At 40.5% G+C, this 14361-nt stretch overlaps 15 non-coding genes across 15 annotated transcripts; all 15 read right to left on the reverse strand.

Annotated features, from left to right (window-relative positions):
• Positions 1 to 644: 644 nt before the first annotated feature.
• On the reverse strand, positions 645 to 726 carry TRNAL-AAG (transfer RNA leucine (anticodon AAG)). The gene has a single exon. It is a non-coding gene; the product is annotated as a tRNA-Leu (tRNA).
• A 574-nt stretch (positions 727 to 1300) lies between these two features.
• On the reverse strand, positions 1301 to 1382 carry TRNAL-UAG (transfer RNA leucine (anticodon UAG)). Its single transcript has one exon. It is a non-coding gene; the product is annotated as a tRNA-Leu (tRNA).
• An 882-nt stretch (positions 1383 to 2264) lies between these two features.
• Positions 2265 to 2346, reverse strand: TRNAL-AAG (transfer RNA leucine (anticodon AAG)). Its single transcript has one exon. It is a non-coding gene; the product is annotated as a tRNA-Leu (tRNA).
• Positions 2347 to 3885: 1539 nt separating this feature from the next.
• On the reverse strand, positions 3886 to 3967 carry TRNAL-AAG (transfer RNA leucine (anticodon AAG)). The gene has a single exon. It is a non-coding gene; the product is annotated as a tRNA-Leu (tRNA).
• A 574-nt stretch (positions 3968 to 4541) lies between these two features.
• On the reverse strand, positions 4542 to 4623 carry TRNAL-UAG (transfer RNA leucine (anticodon UAG)). The gene has a single exon. It is a non-coding gene; the product is annotated as a tRNA-Leu (tRNA).
• Positions 4624 to 5494: 871 nt separating this feature from the next.
• TRNAL-AAG (transfer RNA leucine (anticodon AAG)) lies at positions 5495 to 5576 on the reverse strand. Its single transcript has one exon. It is a non-coding gene; the product is annotated as a tRNA-Leu (tRNA).
• A 1549-nt stretch (positions 5577 to 7125) lies between these two features.
• TRNAL-AAG (transfer RNA leucine (anticodon AAG)) lies at positions 7126 to 7207 on the reverse strand. The gene has a single exon. It is a non-coding gene; the product is annotated as a tRNA-Leu (tRNA).
• Positions 7208 to 7781: 574 nt separating this feature from the next.
• On the reverse strand, positions 7782 to 7863 carry TRNAL-UAG (transfer RNA leucine (anticodon UAG)). Its single transcript has one exon. It is a non-coding gene; the product is annotated as a tRNA-Leu (tRNA).
• Positions 7864 to 8756: 893 nt separating this feature from the next.
• On the reverse strand, positions 8757 to 8838 carry TRNAL-AAG (transfer RNA leucine (anticodon AAG)). Its single transcript has one exon. It is a non-coding gene; the product is annotated as a tRNA-Leu (tRNA).
• Positions 8839 to 9411: 573 nt separating this feature from the next.
• On the reverse strand, positions 9412 to 9493 carry TRNAL-UAG (transfer RNA leucine (anticodon UAG)). The gene has a single exon. It is a non-coding gene; the product is annotated as a tRNA-Leu (tRNA).
• Positions 9494 to 10375: 882 nt separating this feature from the next.
• TRNAL-AAG (transfer RNA leucine (anticodon AAG)) lies at positions 10376 to 10457 on the reverse strand. The gene has a single exon. It is a non-coding gene; the product is annotated as a tRNA-Leu (tRNA).
• A 574-nt stretch (positions 10458 to 11031) lies between these two features.
• TRNAL-UAG (transfer RNA leucine (anticodon UAG)) lies at positions 11032 to 11113 on the reverse strand. Its single transcript has one exon. It is a non-coding gene; the product is annotated as a tRNA-Leu (tRNA).
• Positions 11114 to 12651: 1538 nt separating this feature from the next.
• TRNAL-UAG (transfer RNA leucine (anticodon UAG)) lies at positions 12652 to 12733 on the reverse strand. The gene has a single exon. It is a non-coding gene; the product is annotated as a tRNA-Leu (tRNA).
• Positions 12734 to 13615: 882 nt separating this feature from the next.
• TRNAL-AAG (transfer RNA leucine (anticodon AAG)) lies at positions 13616 to 13697 on the reverse strand. The gene has a single exon. It is a non-coding gene; the product is annotated as a tRNA-Leu (tRNA).
• Positions 13698 to 14271: 574 nt separating this feature from the next.
• TRNAL-UAG (transfer RNA leucine (anticodon UAG)) lies at positions 14272 to 14353 on the reverse strand. The gene has a single exon. It is a non-coding gene; the product is annotated as a tRNA-Leu (tRNA).
• Positions 14354 to 14361: the final 8 nt, after the last annotated feature.

Genomic DNA, 14361 nt, shown 5'->3' on the forward strand with positions numbered 1-14361 from the left:
ATATGTATGCCATATGTGTATTGTGTGTCATATGTGTAACATGTATGTAACATGTGTGTACCATGCATGTCATATGCATGCCATATGTGTGTAACATGTATGTAAGATATGTGCAACATGCATGTCATATGTGTGTCATATTAATGTAACATGTGTGTGACATGCATGGCATATGTGTGTAGCATGTATGTGATGTGTATGACATGTATGTTATATGTGTGTAATATGTGTAACATGCATGTGACATGTGTGTAAAATTGTGTCTAAATGGTGTGTAACATGAGTGGGACATGTATGTAACATGCATGCAACATGTATATCATATGTATGTAACATTTGTGTAATATGTGTGAACTATGTGTGTAATATGTAAGTAGCATGTGTGTCACATGTGTGTAACATGTATGTCATATGTCTGTAGTGTGTGTAGCATGTATGTAATATGTGCACAACATGCATATTATATGTATGTATCATGTATCAAACAAAACATGCAATGATTGCAGCTTTTCTAATGCTGCTAAAGCAGAGAGGTAAGTGTTTTTTGAGATTCCAGTGAGTTGGGAAAGGAACTGCAGTAAATTGCAGGAGCAAGATCAGAGAAGCTTGAGCCCTAGAGGGTAGGGATTTTGTTAAAAGGAGTTTGGCAGCAGTGGGATTCGAACCCACGCCCCCAAAGAGACTGGAGCCTTAATCCAGCGCCTTAGACCGCTCGGCCATGCTACCCATAAAAATGAACACGTTATCGACTAAAATCGGGTGGGACATTCCATGCTCTGCATTCATTGCTTGAGCTGGAGGCCTCAGAACTCTAAACTACAAGTATTCACCACTTTATCCATTATAAAAGGTAGTTGAAGTTTCACGGAGATGGCCAAGATGCCACCTTATGTGTTTCAGTCCTCTTTCTGAGGCAGCAGGTGGTGGTCACTTTACACTTGAGAGTGGACTTTGGGTGCAGCATTCTGTGGCAAGTTCACTTGGCACTCTGCTGAAAAGTGTGCCAGCTTTTCATTAGTACTGCTTGTTTTTTGGTGTCCACACTTAAAGTGTTAATGTGGAATCTAGCTTACAGGAGAGGTAATCACGTTCAGTTGGACTTGTTTTGTAACGTTGACAAGATTTCACTAGTCATCTCATCAGAAGTGTGCCCTTTTGGAAGACTTCTCAACCAAAGCATGCAATTTCCTAATGCTGCTGTTCTGAGATTCCAGTGTGTTGAGCAAGGAATGCCAGCAAAGTGCAGCAGAAACTTCAGAGACGCTTGAGCAATCAAGGATAGGCATTTGTTAAAAAAACTTGGCAGCAGTGGGATTTGAACCCACGCCTCCAAAGAGACTGGAGCCTAAATCCAGCGCCTTAGACCGCTCGGCCATGCTACTTGTGAGAGTGCTCTTGCTAAGGACTAAAAAGAGGCATGACAGTCTACATTCCATGCTCTGCATTCATTGTGTGTATGTGACATGTATGTAACATTTATGTCATGTGTGTCATATGTATGTAACGTGTGTAACATGTATTTCATAAGTGTATGACATGTATGTAACATGCATTCAACATGTATGTCATATGTATGTATAATCTGTGTAATATGTGTGTAACACGTATGTAATATGTGTGATATGTATGCCATATGTGTATTGTGTGTCATATGTGTAACATGTATGTAACATGTGTGTACCATGCATGTCATATGCATGCCATATGTGTGTAACATGTATGTAAGATATGTGCAACATGCATGTCATATGTGTGTCATATTAATGTAACATGTGTGTGACATGCATGGCATATGTGTGTAGCATGTATGTGATGTGTATGACATGTATGTTATATGTGTGTAATATGTGTAACATGCATGTGACATGTGTGTAAAATTGTGTCTAAATGGTGTGTAACATGAGTGTGACATGTATGTAACATGCATGCAACATGTATATCATATGTATGTAACATTTGTGTAATATGTGTGAACTATGTGTGTAATATGTAAGTAGCACGTGTGTCACATGTGTGTAACATGTATGTCATATGTGTGTAGTGTGTGTAGCATGTATGTAATATGTGCACAACATGCATATTATATGTATGTATCATGTATCAAACAAAACATGCAATGATTGCAGCTTTTCTAATGCTGCTAAAGCAGAGAGGTAAGTGTTTTTTGAGATTCCAGTGAGTTGGGAAAGGAACTGCAGTAAATTGCAGGAGCAAGATCAGAGAAGCTTGAGCCCTAGAGGGTAGGGATTTTGTTAAAAGGAGTTTGGCAGCAGTGGGATTCGAACCCACGCCCCCAAAGAGACTGGAGCCTTAATCCAGCGCCTTAGACCGCTCGGCCATGCTACCCATAAAAATGAACACGTTATCGACTAAAATCGGGTGGGACATTCCATGCTCTGCATTCATTGCTTGAGCTGGAGGCCTCAGAACTCTAAACTACAAGTATTCACCACTTTATCCATTATAAAAGGTAGTTGAAGTTTCACGGAGATGGCCAAGATGCCACCTTATGTGTTTCAGTCCTCTTTCTGAGGCAGCAGGTGGTGGTCACTTTACACTTGAGAGTGGACTTTGGGTGCAGCATTCTGTGGCAAGTTCACTTGGCACTCTGCTGAAAAGTGTGCCAGCTTTTCATTAGTACTGCTTGTTTTTTTGGTGTCCACACTTAAAGTGTTAATGTGGAATCTAGCTTACAGGAGAGGTAATCACGTTCAGTTGGACTTGTTTTGTAACGTTGACAAGATTTCACTAGTCATCTCATCAGAAGTGTGCCCTTTTGGAAGACTTCTCAACCAAAGCATGCAATTTCCTAATGCTGCTGTTCTGAGATTCCAGTGTGTTGAGCAAGGAATGCCAGCAAAGTGCAGCAGAAACTTCAGAGACGCTTGAGCAATCAAGGATAGGCATTTGTTAAAAGAGCTTGGCAGCAGTGGGATTTGAACCCACACCTCCAAAGAGACTGGAGCCTAAATACAGCGCCTTAGACCGCTCGGCCATGCTACCTGTGAAAGTGCTCTTGCTAAGGACTAAAAAGAGGCATGACAGTCTACATTCCATGCTCTGCATTCATTGTTTGTATGTGACATGTACGTAACATGTATGTCATGTGTGTCATATGTATGTAACGTGTGTAACATGTATTTCATAAGTGTATGACATGTATGTAACATGCATTCAACATGTATGTCATATGTATGTATAATCTGTGTAATATGTGTGTAACACGTATGTAATATGTGTGATATGTATGCCATATGTGTATTGTGTGTCATATGTGTAACATGTATGTAACATGTGTGTACCATGCATGTCATATGCATGCCATATGTGTGTAACATGTATGTAAGATATGTGCAACATGCATGTCATATGTGTGTCATATTAATGTAACATGTGTGTGACATGCATGGCATATGTGTGTAGCATGTATGTGATGTGTATGACATGTATGTTATATGTGTGTAATATGTGTAACATGCATGTGACATGTGTGTAAAATTGTGTCTAAATGGTGTGTAACATGAGTGTGACATGTATGTAACATGCATGCAACATGTATATCATATGTATGTAACATTTGTGTAATATGTGTGAACTATGTGTGTAATATGTAAGTAGAACGTGTGTCACATGTGTGTAACATGTATGTCATATGTGTGTAGTGTGTGTAGCATGTATGTAATATGTGCACAACATGCATATTTTATGTATGTATCATGTATCAAACAAAACATGCAATGATTGCAGCTTTTCTAATGCTGCTAAAGCAGAGAGGTAAGTGTTTTTTGAGATTCCAGTGAGTTGGGAAAGGAACTGCAGTAAATTGCAGGAGCAAGATCAGAGAAGCTTGAGCCCTAGAGGGTAGGGATTTTGTTAAAAGGAGTTTGGCAGCAGTGGGATTCGAACCCACGCCCCCAAAGAGACTGGAGCCTTAATCCGGCGCCTTAGACCGCTCGGCCATGCTACCCATAAAAGTGAACACGTTATCGACTAAAATCGGGTGGGACATTCCATGCTCTGCATTCATTGCTTGAGCTGGAGGCCTCAGAACTCTAAACTACAAGTATTCACCACTTTATCCATTATAAAAGGTAGTTGAAGTTTCACGGAGATGGCCAAGATGCCACCTTATGTGTTTCAGTCCTCTTTCTGAGGCAGCAGGTGGTGGTCACTTTACACTTGAGAGTGGACTTTGGGTGCAGCATTCTGTGGCAAGTTCACTTGGCACTCTGCTGAAAAGTGTGCCAGCTTTTCATTAGTACTGCTTGTTTTTTGGTGTCCACACTTAAAGTGTTAATGTGGAATCTAGCTTACAGGAGAGGTAATCACGTTCAGTTGGACTTGTTTTGTAACGTTGACAAGATTTCACTAGTCATCTCATCAAAAGTGTGCCCTTTTGGAAGACTTCTCAACCAAAGCATGCAATTTCCTAATGCTGCTGTTCTGAGATTCCAGTGTGTTGAGCAAGGAATGCCAGCAAAGTGCAGCAGAAACTTCAGAGACGCTTGAGCAATCAAGGATAGGCATTTGTTAAAAGAACTTGGCAGCAGTGGGATTTGAACCCACGCCTCCAAAGAGACTGGAGCCTAAATCCAGCGCCTTAGACCGCTCGGCCATGCTACTTGTGAGAGTGCTCTTGCTAAGGACTAAAAAGAGGCATGACAGTCTACATTCCATGCTCTGCATTCATTGTGTGTATGTGACATGTATGTAACATTTATGTCATGTGTGTCATATGTATGTAACGTGTGTAACATGTATTTCATAAGTGTATGACATGTATGTAACATGCATTCAACATGTATGTCATATGTATGTATAATCTGTGTAATATGTGTGTAACACGTATGTAATATGTGTGATATGTATGCCATATGTGTATTGTGTGTCATATGTGTAACATGTATGTAACATGTGTGTACCATGCATGTCATATGCATGCCATATGTGTGTAACATGTATGTAAGATATGTGCAACATGCATGTCATATGTGTGTCATATTAATGTAACATGTGTGTGACATGCATGGCATATGTGTGTAGCATGTATGTGATGTGTATGACATGTATGTTATATGTGTGTAATATGTGTAACATGCATGTGACATGTGTGTAAAATTGTGTCTAAATGGTGTGTAACATGAGTGTGACATGTATGTAACATGCATGCAACATGTATATCATATGTATGTAACATTTGTGTAATATGTGTGAACTATGTGTGTAATATGTAAGTAGCACGTGTGTCACATGTATGTCATATGTGTGTAGTGTGTGTAGCATGTATGTAATATGTGCACAACATGCATATTATATGTATGTATCATGTATCAAACAAAACATGCAATGATTGCAGCTTTTCTAATGCTGCTAAAGCAGAGAGGTAAGTGTTTTTTGAGATTCCAGTGAGTTGGGAAAGGAACTGCAGTAAATTGCAGGAGCAAGATCAGAGAAGCTTGAGCCCTAGAGGGTAGGGATTTTGTTAAAAGGAGTTTGGCAGCAGTGGGATTCGAACCCACGCCCCCAAAGAGACTGGAGCCTTAATCCAGCGCCTTAGACTGCTCGGCCATGCTACCCATAAAAATGAACACGTTATCGACTAAAATCGGGTGGGACATTCCATGCTCTGCATTCATTGCTTGAGCTGGAGGCCTCAGAACTCTAAACTACAAGTATTCACCACTTTATCCATTATAAAAGGTAGTTGAAGTTTCACGGAGATGGCCAAGATGCCACCTTATGTGTTTCAGTCCTCTTTCTGAGGCAGCAGGTGGTGGTCACTTTACACTTGAGAGTGGACTTTGGGTGCAGCATTCTGTGGCAAGTTCACTTGGCACTCTGCTGAAAAGTGTGCCAGCTTTTCATTAGTACTGCTTGTTTTTTGGTGTCCACACTTAAAGTGTTAATGTGGAATCTAGCTTACAGGAGAGGTAATCACGTTCAGTTGGACTTGTTTTGTAACGTTGACAAGATTTCACTAGTCATCTCATCAGAAGTGTGCCCTTTTGGAAGACTTCTCAACCAAAGCATGCAATTTCCTAATGCTGCTGTTCTGAGATTCCAGTGTGTTGAGCAAGGAATGCCAGCAAAGTGCAGCAGAAACTTCAGAGACGCTTGAGCAATCAAGGATAGGCATTTGTTAAAAGAGCTTGGCAGCAGTGGGATTTGAACCCACACCTCCAAAGAGACTGGAGCCTAAATACAGCGCCTTAGACCGCTCGGCCATGCTACCTGCGAAAGTGCTCTTGCTAAGGACTAAAAAGAGGCATGACAGTCTACATTCCATGCTCTGCATTCATTGTTTGTATGTGACATGTACGTAACATGTATGTCATGTGTGTCATATGTATGTAACGTGTGTAACATGTATTTCATAAGTGTATGACATGTATGTAACATGTATTCAACATGTATTCAACATGTATGTCATTTGTATGTATAATCTGTGTAATATGTTTGTAACACATATGTAATATGTGTGATATGTATGCCATATGTGTATTGTGTGTCATATGTGTAACATGTATGTAACATGTGTGTACTATGCATGTCATATGCATGCCATATGTGTGTAACATGTATGTAAGATATGTGCAACATGCATGTCATATGTGTGTCATATTAATGTAACATGTGTGTGACATGCATGGCATATGTGTGTAGCATGTATGTGATGTGTATGACATGTATGTTATATGTGTGTAATATGTGTAACATGCATATGACATGTGTGTAAAATTGTGTCTAAATGGTGTGTAACATGAGTGTGACATGTATGTAACATGCATGCAACATGTATATCATATGTATGTAACATTTGTGTAATATGTGTGAACTATGTGTGTAATATGTAAGTAGCACGTGTGTCACATGTGTGTAACATGTATGTCATATGTGTGTAGTGTGTGTAGCATGTATGTAATATGTGCACAACATGCATATTATATGTATGTATCATGTATCAAACAAAACATGCAATGATTGCAGCTTTTCTAACGCTGCTAAAGCAGAGAGGTAAGTGTTTTTTGAGATTCCAGTGAGTTGGGAAAGGAACTGCAGTAAATTGCAGGAGCAAGATCAGAGAAGCTTGAGCCCTAGAGGGTAGGGATTTTGTTAAAAGGTGTTTGTCAGCAGTGGGATTCGAACCCACGCCCCCAAAGAGACTGGAGCCTTAATCCAGCGCCTTAGACCGCTCGGCCATGCTACCCATAAAAATGAAAACGTTATCGACTAAAATGGGGTGGGACATTCCATGCTCTGCATTCATTGCTTGAGCTGGAGGCCTCAGAACTCTAAACTACAAGTATTCACCACTTTATCCATTATAAAAGGTAGTTGAAGTTTCACGGAGATGGCCAAGATGCCACCTTATGTGTTTCAGTGCTCTTTCTGAGGCAGCAGGTGGTGGTCACTTTACACTTGAGAGTGGACTTTGGGTGCAGCATTCTGTGGCAAGTTCACTTGGCACTCTGCTGAAAAGTGTGCCAGCTTTTCATTAGTACTGCTTGTTTTTTGGTGTCCACACTTAAAGTGTTAATGTGGAATCTAGCTTACAGGAGAGGTAATCACGTTCAGTTGGACTTGTTTTGTAACGTTGACAAGATTTCACTAGTCATCTCATCAGAAGTGTGCCCTTTTGGAAGACTTCTCAACCAAAGCATGCAATTTCCTAATGCTGCTGTTCTGAGATTCCAGTGTTTTGAGCAAGGAATGCCAGCAAAGTGCAGCAGAAACTTCAGAGACGCTTGAGCAATCAAGGATAGGCATTTGTTAAAAGAGCTTGGCAGCAGTGGGATTTGAACCCACGCCTCCAAAGAGACTGGAGCCTAAATCCAGCGCCTTAGACCGCTTGGCCATGCTACCTGTGAAAGTGCTCTTGCTAAGGACTAAAAAGAGGCATGACAGTCTACATTCCATGCTCTGCATTCATTGTTTGTATGTGACATGTACGTAACATGTATGTCATGTGTGTCATATGTATGTAACGTGTGTAACATGTATTTCATAAGTGTATGACATGTATGTAACATGTATTCAACATGTATTCAACATGTATGTCATTTGTATGTATAATCTGTGTAATATGTTTGTAACACATATGTAATATGTGTGATATGTATGCCATATGTGTATTGTGTGTCATATGTGTAACATGTATGTAACATGTGTGTACTATGCATGTCATATGCATGCCATATGTGTGTAACATGTATGTAAGATATGTGCAACATGCATGTCATATGTGTGTCATATTAATGTAACATGTGTGTGACATGCATGGCATATGTGTGTAGCATGTATGTGATGTGTATGACATGTATGTTATATGTGTGTAATATGTGTAACATGCATGTGACATGTGTGTAAAATTGTGTCTAAATGGTGTGTAACATGAGTGTGACATGTATGTAACATGCATGCAACATGTATATCATATGTATGTAACATTTGTGTAATATGTGTGAACTATGTGTGTAATATGTAAGTAGCACGTGTGTCACATGTGTGTAACATGTATGTCATATGTGTGTAGTGTGTGTAGCATGTATGTAATATGTGCACAACATGCATATTATATGTATGTATCATGTATCAAACAAAACATGCAATGATTGCAGCTTTTCTAATGCTGCTAAAGCAGAGAGGTAAGTGTTTTTTGAGATTCCAGTGAGTTGGGAAAGGAACTGCAGTAAATTGCAGGAGCAAGATCAGAGAAGCTTGAGCCCTAGAGGGTAGGGATTTTGTTAAAAGGAGTTTGTCAGCAGTGGGATTCGAACCCACGCCCCCAAAGAGACTGGAGCCTTAATCCAGCGCCTTAGACCGCTCGGCCATGCTACCCATAAGAATGAACACGTTATCGACTAAAATGGGGTGGGACATTCCATGCTCTGCATTCATTGCTGAGCTGGAGGCCTCAGAACTCTAAACTACAAGTATTCACCACTTTATCCATTATAAAAGGTAGTTGAAGTTTCACGGAGATGGCCAAGATGCCACCTTATGTGTTTCAGTCCTCTTTCTGAGGCAGCAGGTGGTGGTCACTTTACACTTGAGAGTGGACTTTGGGTGCAGCATTCTGTGGCAAGTTCACTTGGCACTCTGCTGAAAAGTGTGCCAGCTTTTCATTAGTACTGCTTGTTTTTTGGTGTCCACACTTAAAGTGTTAATGTGGAATCTAGCTTACAGGAGAGGTAATCACGTTCAGTTGGACTTGTTTTGTAACGTTGACAAGATTTCACTAGTCATCTCATCAGAAGTGTGCCCTTTTGGAAGACTTCTCAACCAAAGCATGCAATTTCCTAATGCTGCTGTTCTGAGATTCCAGTGTGTTGAGCAAGGAATGCCAGCAAAGTGCAGCAGAAACTTCAGAGACGCTTGAGCAATCAAGGATAGGCATTTGTTAAAAGAGCTTGGCAGCAGTGGGATTTGAACCCACGCCTCCAAAGAGACTGGAGCCTAAATCCAGCGCCTTAGACCGCTCGGCCATGCTACCTGTGAAAGTGCTCTTGCTAAGGACTAAAAAGAGGCATGACAGTCTACATTCTATGCTCTGCATGCATTGTTTGTATGTGACATGTACGTAACATGTATGTCATGTGTGTCATATGTATGTAACGTGTGTAACATGTATTTCATAAGTGTATGACATGTATGTAACATGCATTCAACATGTATGTCATATGTATGTATATTCTGTGTAATATGTGTGTAACACGTATGTAATATGTGTGATATGTATGCCATATGTGTATTGTGTGTCATATGTGTAACATGTATGTAACATGTGTGTACCATGCATGTCATATGCATGCCATATGTGTGTAACATGTATGTAAGATATGTGCAACATGCATGTCATATGTGTGTCATATTAATGTAACATGTGTGTGACATGTATGGCATATGTGTGTAGCATGTATGTGATGTGTATGACATGTATGTTATATGTGTGTAATATGCGTAACATGCATGTGACATGTGTGTAAAATTGTGTCTAAATGGTATGTAACATGAGTGTGACATGTATGTAACATGCATGCAACATGTATATCATATGTATGTAACATTTGTGTAATATGTGTGAACTATGTGTGTAATATGTAAGTAGCACGTGTGTCACATGTGTGTAACATGTATGTCATATGTGTGTAGTGTGTGTAGCATGTATGTAATATGTGCACAACATGCATATTATATGTATGTATCATGTATCAAACAAAACATGCAATGATTGCAGCTTTTCTAATGCTGCTAAAGCAGAGAGGTAAGTGTTTTTTGAGATTCCAGTGAGTTGGGAAAGGAACTGCAGTAAATTGCAGGAGCAAGATCAGAGAAGCTTGAGCCCTAGAGGGTAGGGATTTTGTTAAAAGGAGTTTGGCAGCAGTGGGATTCGAACCCACGCCCCCAAAGAGACTGGAGCCTTAATCCAGCGCCTTAGAGCGCTCGGCCATGCTACCCATAAAAATGAACACGTTATCGACTAAAATGGGGTGGGACATTCCATGCTCTGCATTCATTGCTTGAGCTGGAGGCCTCAGAACTCTAAACTACAAGTATTCACCACTTTATCCATTATAAAAGGTAGTTGAAGTTTCACGGAGATGGCCAAGATGCCACCTTATGTGTTTCAGTCCTCTTTCTGAGGCAGCAGGTGGTGGTCACTTTACACTTGAGAGTGGACTTTGGGTGCAGCATTCTGTGGCAAGTTCACTTGGCACTCTGCTGAAAAGTGTGCCAGCTTTTCATTAGTACTGCTTGTTTTTTGGTGTCCACACTTAAAGTGTTAATGTGGAATCTAGCTTACAGGAGAGGTAATCACGTTCAGTTGGACTTGTTTTGTAACGTTGACAAGATTTCACTAGTCATCTCATCAGAAGTGTGCCCTTTTGGAAGACTTCTCAACCAAAGCATGCAATTTCCTAATGCTGCTGTTCTGAGATTCCAGTGTGTTGAGCAAGGAATGCCAGCAAAGTGCAGCAGAAACTTGAGAGACGCTTGAGCAATCAAGGATAGGCATTTGTTAAAAGAGCTTGGCAGCAGTGGGATTTGAACCCACGCCTCCAAAGAGACTGGAGCCTAAATCCAGCGCCTTAGACCGCTCGGCCATGCTACCTGTGAAAGTGCGCTTGCTAAGGACTAAAAAGAGGCATGACAGTCTACATTCCATGCTCTGCATTCATTGTGTGTATGTGACATGTACGTAACATGTATGTCATGTGTGTCATATGTATGTAACGTGTGTAACATGTATTTCATAAGTGTATGACATGTATGTAACATGCATTCAACATGTATGTCATATGTATGTATATTCTGTGTAATATGTGTGTAACACGTATGTAATATGTGTGATATGTATGCCATATGTGTATTGTGTGTCATATGTGTAACATGTATGTAACATGTGTGTACCATGCATGTCATATGCATGCCATATGTGTGTAACATGTATGTAAGATATGTGCAACATGCATGTCATATGTGTGTCATATTAATGTAACATGTGTGTGACATGCATGGCATATGTGTGTAGCATGTATGTGATGTGTATGACATGTATGTTATATGTGTGTAATATGTGTAACATGCATGTGACATGTGTGTAAAATTGTGTCTAAATGGTGTGTAACATGAGTGTGACATGTATGTAACATGCATGCAACATGTATATCATATGTATGTAACATTTGTGTAATATGTGTGAACTATGTGTGTAATATGTAAGTAGCACGTGTGTCACATGTGTGTAACATGTATGTCATATGTGTGTAGTGTGTGTAGCATGTATGTAATATGTGCACAACATGCATATTATATGTATGTATCATGTATCAAACAAAACATGCAATGATTGCAGCTTTTCTAATGCTGCTAAAGCAGAGAGGTAAGTGTTTTTTGAGATTCCAGTGAGTTGGGAAAGGAACTGCAGTAAATTGCAGGAGCAAGATCAGAGAAGCTTGAGCCCTAGAGGGTAGGGATTTTGTTAAAAGGAGTTTGGCAGCAGTGGGATTCGAACCCACGCCCCCAAAGAGACTGGAGCCTTAATCCAGCGCCTTAGAGCGCTCGGCCATGCTACCCATAAAAATGAACACGTTATCGACTAAAATGGGGTGGGACATTCCATGCTCTGCATTCATTGCTTGAGCTGGAGGCCTCAGAACTCTAAACTACAAGTATTCACCACTTTATCCATTATAAAAGGTAGTTGAAGTTTCACGGAGATGGCCAAGATGCCACCTTATGTGTTTCAGTCCTCTTTCTGAGGCAGCAGGTGGTGGTCACTTTACACTTGAGAGTGGACTTTGGGTGCAGCATTCTGTGGCAAGTTCACTTGGCACTCTGCTGAAAAGTGTGCCAGCTTTTCATTAGTACTGCTTGTTTTTTGGTGTCCACACTTAAAGTGTTAATGTGGAATCTAGCTTACAGGAGAGGTAATCACGTTCAGTTGGACTTGTTTTGTAACGTTGACAAGATTTCACTAGTCATCTCATCAAAAGTGTGCCCTTTTGGAAGACTTCTCAACCAAAGCATGCAATTTCCTAATGCTGCTGTTCTGAGATTCCAGTGTGTTGAGCAAGGAATGCCAGCAAAGTGCAGCAGAAACTTCAGAGACGCTTGAGCAATCAAGGATAGGCATTTGTTACAAGAGCTTGGCAGCAGTGGGATTTGAACCCACGCCTCCAAAGAGACTGGAGCCTAAATCCAGCGCCTTAGACCGCTCGGCCATGCTACCTGTGAAAGTGCTCTTGCTAAGGACTAAAAAGAGGCATGACAGTCTACATTCTATGCTCTGCATGCATTGTTTGTATGTGACATGTACGTAACATGTATGTCATGTGTGTCATATGTATGTAACGTGTGTAACATGTATTTCATAAGTGTATGACATGTATGTAACATGCATTCAACATGTATGTCATATGTATGTATAATCTGTGTAATATGTGTGTAACACGTATGTAATATGTGTGATATGTATGCCATATGTGTATTGTGTGTCATATGTGTAACATGTATGTAACATGTGTGTACCATGCATGTCATATGCATGCCATATGTGTGTAACATGTATGTAAGATATGTGCAAAATGCATGTCATATGTGTGTCATATTAATGTAACATGTGTGTGACATGCATGGCATATGTGTGTAGCATGTATGTGATGTGTATGACATGTATGTTATATGTGTGTAATATGCGTAACATGCATGTGACATGTGTGTAAAATTGTGTCTAAATGGTATGTAACATGAGTGTGACATGTATGTAACATGCATGCAACATGTATATCATATGTATGTAACATTTGTGTAATATGTGTGAACTATGTGTGTAATATGTAAGTAGCACGTGTGTCACATGTGTGTAACATGTATGTCATATGTGTGTAGTGTGTGTAGCATGTATGTAATATGTGCACAACATGCATATTATATGTATGTATCATGTATCAAACAAAACATGCAATGATTGCAGCTTTTCTAATGCTGCTAAAGCAGAGATGTAAGTGTTTTTTGAGATTCCAGTGAGTTGGGAAAGGAACTGCAGTAAATTGCAGGAGCAAGATCAGAGAAGCTTGAGCCCTAGAGGGTAGGGATTTTGTTAAAAGGAGTTTGGCAGCAGTGGGATTCGAACCCACGCCCCCAAAGAGACTGGAGCCTTAATCCAGCGCCTTAGACCGCTCGGCCATGCTACCCATAAAAATGAACATGTTATCGACTAAAATGGGGTGGGACATTCCATGCTCTGCATTCATTGCTTGAGCTGGAGGCCTCAGAACTCTAAACTACAAGTATTCACCACTTTATCCATTATAAAAGGTAGTTGAAGTTTCACGGAGATGGCCAAGATGCCACCTTATGTGTTTCAGTCCTCTTTCTGAGGCAGCAGGTGGTGGTCACTTTACACTTGAGAGTGGACTTTGGGTGCAGCATTCTGTGGCAAGTTCACTTGGCACTCTGCTGAAAAGTGTGCCAGCTTTTCATTAGTACTGCTTGTTTTTTGGTGTCCACACTTAAAGTGTTAATGTGGAATCTAGCTTACAGGAGAGGTAATCACGTTCAGTTGGACTTGTTTTGTAACGTTGACAAGATTTCACTAGTCATCTCATCAGAAGTGTGCCCTTTTGGAAGACTTCTCAACCAAAGCATGCAATTTCCTAATGCTGCTGTTCTGAGATTCCAGTGTGTTGAGCAAGGAATGCCAGCAAAGTGCAGCAGAAACTTCAGAGACGCTTGAGCAATCAAGGATAGGCATTTGTTAAAAAAACTTGGCAGCAGTGGGATTTGAACCCACGCCTCCAAAGAGACTGGAGCCTAAATCCAGCGCCTTAGACCGCTCGGCCATGCTACTTGTGAGAG

Source organism: Lithobates pipiens, unplaced genomic scaffold (genome assembly GCF_037356315.1).
Source record: "Lithobates pipiens isolate NorthernLeopardFrog02 unplaced genomic scaffold, aLitPip1_a1.2 Scaffold_28, whole genome shotgun sequence".
In the NCBI taxonomy this organism is placed as follows: domain Eukaryota; kingdom Metazoa; phylum Chordata; class Amphibia; order Anura; family Ranidae; genus Lithobates; species Lithobates pipiens.